This window comes from Neopelma chrysocephalum, unplaced genomic scaffold (assembly GCF_003984885.1).
Source record: "Neopelma chrysocephalum unplaced genomic scaffold, ASM398488v2 Primary Assembly neopelma1_101, whole genome shotgun sequence".
In the NCBI taxonomy this organism is placed as follows: Eukaryota; Metazoa; Chordata; class Aves; order Passeriformes; family Pipridae; genus Neopelma; species Neopelma chrysocephalum.
The window spans coordinates 3,373,668-3,380,369 of NW_020897764.1; positions in this window are offsets into that span (position 1 = coordinate 3,373,668).

The window sequence follows — 6,702 nt, forward strand, 5'->3', positions numbered from 1 at the left end:
TTACAGAATAAGATGATGATGGGATTTTTTTTGTTCCCTTGCAGAGGTGGTCTGGATTGTACAAATCACCCTGATGGATGGAAGAAGAGACACATGAGCTCTCTGCAAGCTTGTAGGACCCAACTGATACAGCCATCAATTTTTCTGCCTCCTTGACCCTTGTTCTCCCAAAACTTCAGAGAGAGAAATGGTCAGTGAGGTTTTGGGGTCTGCCCTCAGCAGCTACTTAGTTATAATTTTTGAGCCAAATGACCACAGAATTGTATGGGGTGAAAGGATTGGCAAGGGGAACCTGCCTGGCACCTTCAATGCATATGCTTAAAGCTGTTCACAGGGGAAATCTCATCAGAGCTGAATCCACTGTGCCAACATGCTTCCTTCTGAGATTTTCAGGGGCTCCAGACCCTGATGATGCCACCACAAGGCTACTTCTTACAGCATTCCAGCTTCTTCCAACTAGGGACATCATGGAAAAAATAGAGGAAAAAAACCCTCCACCGAAAACCAACACAGGCAAATATTTCCTTTTGTGCTCTGGGGCTGTGGAGGTGGAATATGTTTTCCCCTGTTGGTTTTTCCTCATCCCTAACCTCTCGGTCCTCTTCAGCATTTCCTTTCTCTCCATGGTTACCCCACACAAACAATTTCCCTGCTGACACGGTCAATGCAAAGCTGCCATAAATATGCACTGCAGATGCAGGGTATGACTCACCCACGGTGACTCATCTGGAGCGAGCTGGTGACGAGCCATCCTGGGGCCTGTGAGTCAGCAAGGCTGGTTTGCTGCTGAGCTCACACCTACGGGGAGTGGAAGCACATCTCCCTGACTTTTGTGGAAGCCCAGGGAGTCCTGCATGGGTGGCCCCAATGGCTCGTTCGGGAGATAACTGGAAACTGGGGGAGGAAAAGTTTCAGTCAGTTTTCCTGTCATTACTGGCAGAAGGAGAGGGCTTGTGTAATGAGAGGGTTGCCACTGTGATGTGGGATTCAAGCCCGAGCCCACCCATGGTGAAAGCCCAACCCTCAGTCGTTGGAAAGCGAGATGCTGGCACCTGAAGGGGAACACAGCAGGGCACAGAGGGAAAGTCATAGAGTCATTCTCTTTTTTTAGGGCAAGTTTCACCTGGTGAGCCCATAAACCATGAATTTTCTTGTGGTGCTGACCCTAATTCAGCCACAGCTCAAATGAGTTTGCGTGGTCTCAGCATCCTCAGGATGCTCAGAAGTCTCCTCTATTTGCCTATTACTGTGATCTGTGGATTCACAAGGCACTAGATCACCATTCACGAGAATTCAGGCAGCCTGCCCCAAAATGATGAGGTTTTCATGATGACAGATTAAAGCAAATTTTCCTTAGCAATGTAATCAGTTACTACAATGAGCAAACAAAGGATAAAGCAAGGCAGATATGGCATGGGAAAGTTACGTGGAACTGACAGGAACTGTATGCAAATGTGAACACAAATAGAAATAAACTCAATATAAAACAAGGAAACATATAAGCTCACAATCAAAAGGGAAGTGTGTTGTTTTGTCTGATTCTGGTTTGGGTTTTTTTTAAAGGATAATAAGGAAATTGACTACTAGAAATTTGGCATAAGTGTTGTGACTAAATTTCATGCAAGGCTGGGGCATCTGCTGTTTGAGGACATTGTATGAATGCCAGCTTGGGGACAGGAATGCAATTGGGCCATCAGATCCCTCTTTTATTTCTTAAGAAATAATTAAAAATATCCTCATCTAGCTGAAACAGATGGCTACAATCACACCATTTTGTCTTAATCTGAATAAGGAAAAAATTGTTTCCTGGCTTCATGACACTCAAGCTGTTCCTCTTAGCCTTTTCCCCAGGAAAAGCCCCAAACACTTCACACCTTTGACATTCTCAGGTTCTACCTACTGGCCAGAAAATTCATGCTAAATTTCCCTAAGATGCCCGTAACAGTTAATATATATAGAGACGTAGATATATGTACTGTTTCATAGATGATGTTATGCTAAGGACTATGTTGAGGTCTCTGAAAGAGTTAGGCTTAAACAGGGCATCTAAAGGGTGTAAAGCATTTCTAGGTAATCATTTGTAGATGGATGTGGTCATGCCAGGTCCAACTTGTACTCGTTCCACTCTGTTTGCTGAGCAAAGCTGGGCCAGAACTGCGATGTCCAGCACGCTTGGGCTGGCTCTCATTCAGACTGTCCTGCAGCTCTGCTTTACCTGCATCCAGGCTCTGCTGTTGCCAAAGAGGTTGGTTGGCAGAATTATCTTAAGATCCAGGCTTAGCCGAGGGCATAGCCCCAAACCCCAGCATCCTGCAGTCGGGAGGCCACCTCTGCTTATGGTGCCTTGGTATCTCCAGCTGCTGGCCACAGCTTGCAGCACTGTTGCTTCCTTTTCAGCAAAGAACTGTTTCCAAACCTATATCACCGAGCTCCAAAGAGGGTTGGCTCCCAGCCTGTTGTATAGGAGAGATAAAGTTAGATGATCCCTTACGAGCCGTGAAACGCTCCATGAAACTTTGTAGGGGATAGAATATGAACCTCTCTGAAAAAGACTTGCTATGACTGCCTGGGGCCTGCATTTCTCATTAAGATTGCTTTTGGTTTTGATGAGCAAGGGATTCTTGGAGAGCTTTGCTCCTCTTCTCTCTTGTATTTAAATCCCTCCCTGTCTTGGCTGTTGTGGTGACGTTGTTGTGGGGACCTTGCTCACCACCACCCTCAGAGAAGCTGGTTTGTTTCCCAGATAAACTGTACCTTACTGGGTTCCCCTTTTGGTGCCTGTGCTCCTCTCTGCATTGGCAAGAGATGGTGCCTTCCCAGAAGAATGGCTCACTGGATGAAGATGTAGGACCATGAAGACACTTGTCAGGCATCTTGCAAGCGGGAGGGGAAAAATCCATCAGCTGCTGCCAAAGCTGATATGGTGCAGCAGAGCATGGGTTTGTTTGTGTGGTGCTTTCTGGAGGGCAATTAGAAGATGTTGGGTGGAAAGGGAAGGCCTGATGAATAAAAAGAGCAGGGATGAAAGAGGAAAAGCTCTCTTGGTTAAAGTGGAAGGGTGCAGGCATCCTTCAGACCACTTGTCAGCCTGGGAGCCATGGACTGCTTCCAAGAGGTCCAAGAGTGGTAGCTAAGAAATGCACATTATTAGCCTTTATTTTGCTTTGCAGGAATCTGTTGCACAGCTGGAGAATGTAATTAGGTCCTTGTGCTGTAAAATGGGCTGCACACATGCTGCTCCAGGCTGAGATTAGAAGGGAATCTGGGAAAAGGTTAGGCACAGGCTATGCTGCAGTGGAAATGTGCTTGCTGTGAGTCTAAGAGGATAAGATTTGTCCCAGAAGCTGCTTTCCCTTGACACCAACCATTTTCCTGGTATATCCAAGGTAGCCAGAATAACTTATGATAAACCTGGAATATGTCTGTTCCCCTCACTTCTGGTAGAGTGACCAACCATTTCTACAGCCTGAACATCAAGTTTACAGGATAAACTGTGAGATTGAATGAAGGAGAAGACTCAGAGGAAGAGAATCTCAAGCAACTGGTCCACCTCCATAGGAGATGCTTTCCTCTGATTTGGAGGTAAGAAATAGAGCTGAAAGAGGAAAGTATGGAAGCAGGGAAGATCCCTTCCCAGTGAACCAGTCTGGAAAGATCCCAGGTTTGCATTTCCTGCATATCCTGTGAGGTTGCCTGCTGCTGCTGGAGAATGCTCCTTCCAGAGCCAGGTGAAGGATTCATAACATTTTATTTCCAGTATTATTCTTCTACCCAGCAAGTAAACAGAGCACACAGGGTCCTGTCCTCTGGCAGTGCCTCGAAACAGGAGATAACTACCTGTCACTACCACCAATCATTCCTCCAAGCTGTAGAGAGCTGTACATTTATCTATAGGTTCAGATTTTTCTTTAGACGTAAGTGGGCACTGTCAGTACATTTCCATATAAAAGAGCTCTTGTTCTTACATAGTTGCTTTTATTTTGTTTGTTTTTGTTTTTGTTTTAACCTGGAGAAAGTCCAACCAAGAACAATAGTAAGGTTTCAAAGCCAAGCACCCTGGTGCTAGAAGCTGCCAGAAGTCAGGCTGTTCACATCAGTTCAGTTTGATCTCCTATTTTGATTTCTTTTTACAAGACTCTGCATATTTCAGCAGAGGGGCCCAAGCTCTCTCAGCACGCCGGCTGGACAGTGAATCAGGCCATAAAGCAAACACTTTCTCTTGTGATAAAGGCACAGTGTGGGTATCCAGGAGAGGTAAATTATATTCTTGGCTTTGCTACCACCTTTTGTTTGATGTTGAGTTGGGTGAGATGGTATCATAATGGAACTGTACAAGGTGGCTGAATTATGGTGGTGGCTCGACAGCATGAATTATGGCCTTCTACATTGTAGCTTTTTTCGTCTGTGCTTTGAAATCTTTGTGTTCTTGGAACCAAGTTTTTTCATAGCACACGTTCTCCTGGAGGACTGGGTAGATCCCTTGCTTTTTTTAGTGTCCTCAAAAGAAAACAGCATCTGGGTGATCGCTGGCTGGCGTCGCTCACTGTGATCGTGCCTTTCTCCACTTGAGGGCGATGTGACCTGATTCAGTGCACACGAGAGGCAATTCGGCATGAAATCAAGGTAAGAAATGTTTGGCATCTAACGCTGGGTGTCCAAATGAGGTCTAGGCATCTCCATCACTGTAGTTGGTGGAGAGTCGTTCAGTACAGCCAGGGGAGTCTGGAGGGAAAGTCATCTTTCTCCAGAATAGACAGGCATTAGCTGAGAACATGAACTGTGTTCACTGGGATGTACTGGGGATTTGGGGAGGGTCGTGACTCCCTTCCCCCTGTAATGCCTTTTTGTCTTTGAGATGGTCTCAAGACTCAGGTATGGACTCCAGCTGCTGCCCCAGAAGGGTGTCCCAAAGCTCCTTGGTGGCACCTGCCAGCTGTGTACAAGTGTGTTGGCAATCTCCTGACATGCCAAGTGCCAATTGAACAACCAAACCAAGGCCCAGATCTCTGCTCCCAAATAGAGAATTTGGACATTTAGCTCATGTGTAGACAGAGGCACTCAGCTGCCTACATTTAAGGGTCTTGTTTTCTAGATAATCCCTGCCCCGGGTTATGGATGTCATCGAAGAAGGGAAGATGCCCACCTGGATGTGGAGATGCAGGACATTTTTGCAGAGGGGACTGCATGTCCACCTCTCAGTCAGACTGTGACTTGTGGGTCAAGATCTCAGATCAAGAAGGAGCTGATGAAGTTGACTGAAAATACAGGTGATGCTCCACTGCCAGGTTGCTGTCAGCTTTTGCTACAAAATATGTGGCAACAGGGCTTTTTAAAGACATAAAAATTTGTTTTGCAAAGGCCTGTAATAATCCCTATGGCAAGAAAGGTATTTCAGGTTTCTGCAATCAAGCAATACACTTTTTTTTTTTTAGTCCAGGAAAGCTACCTTACACTCCAGAAATACTGGAGTATGCAATGACTGCCTGATAAATGTTAGTTGATCTAAATAATTCACCTTAGTTGTGTCTGATTTATCTGTCAGGTTGATCAGCATTTATCTTTCTTGCTTGCAGACAAACAGGAGAGGAATATTATAGATGGAAACATTTCAGTCCACTTAAAACTACATGAAACTAAATCAGTGTTACAATGGCAATTGAAGCAGACATTTCTAATTAGCAGCAGCTTAAAACACAGCAAAGGTCTGTAATGAAATAAATAGATCACCATTGCCCCTAGCATTAGGGAAAGTGTTGTAGGGCACCACAAGCATGGTAGCTCATACATCTATCTGAAGCCTGCCTCCCATGACCGTGTCCAGAGTCTTCACAGGTTCATTTCCCTTCCTAAAGCAATTTTTCATGCATAACACTTGAATTTTTTGAAGCAGAAGGGTATATATTCTTACTTACTGGGTATAAGCATTGTTCTGTGTGAGAGCAGCACAGAAAGTACCCTCTTTTTGGGTCACTGGGGACAGGAAAAGATCAGGTCCTAGGTCTTGGAGCAGAGCCCAGAACTATATATGCTTATCTCCTTCAAGCCAGTTGAAGTTTAGACCTGTAACAAACATTGGGTCCCACAACACCTCTGTGGGTATCCACAAGGTCCTCTTATCTAGTTCCTTGAGTCTGGTCATCTCCTGATGGCTGATCTAATAACACTTGTGTTGAGTTGTAGCAGGCAAGGATTTGGTTTCTTTGGAAAACAAGAAGAAACTAAAGCGCTTTCATTTATGTGTTGGTGGGTTAAGGAAATGGTTCTTGGATCATTTGTTTCACTTGTGAAACAAATCTCATTGCTCAGACAGACCACGTACTGCTGTTCTCTTAGCCTTTGTTACGGGACAAAAGTAATAAATGGAGGGCATTTGTAAAGAAAAACAAATTCCAAGGGGGAGATTTCACACTGTCCTGCAGACCTCACTCCCACACAGGACTGCAGAGAGGCCAAGAGCTGGGCAGGGCTTGGGACAATTGGAAAGTGCTTGTCCTTTCCTGGGTAATTGCACTGGGTCTGACAGAGGTGACCCTTCCAAATACACTTTGAGGGGCTCCCCAATTTTGGCTGCGGCCTTGCATTTTCTTCCCAGACGCGTAGCAATAGTTCTGCTTACCTGCATTGCAGTGAAGCCATCCAGAAAGCCCTGGCACTGTGGTGGCTGACCCTCCAACCATCTGCTGGTAACAGCAGGAGCCTTCT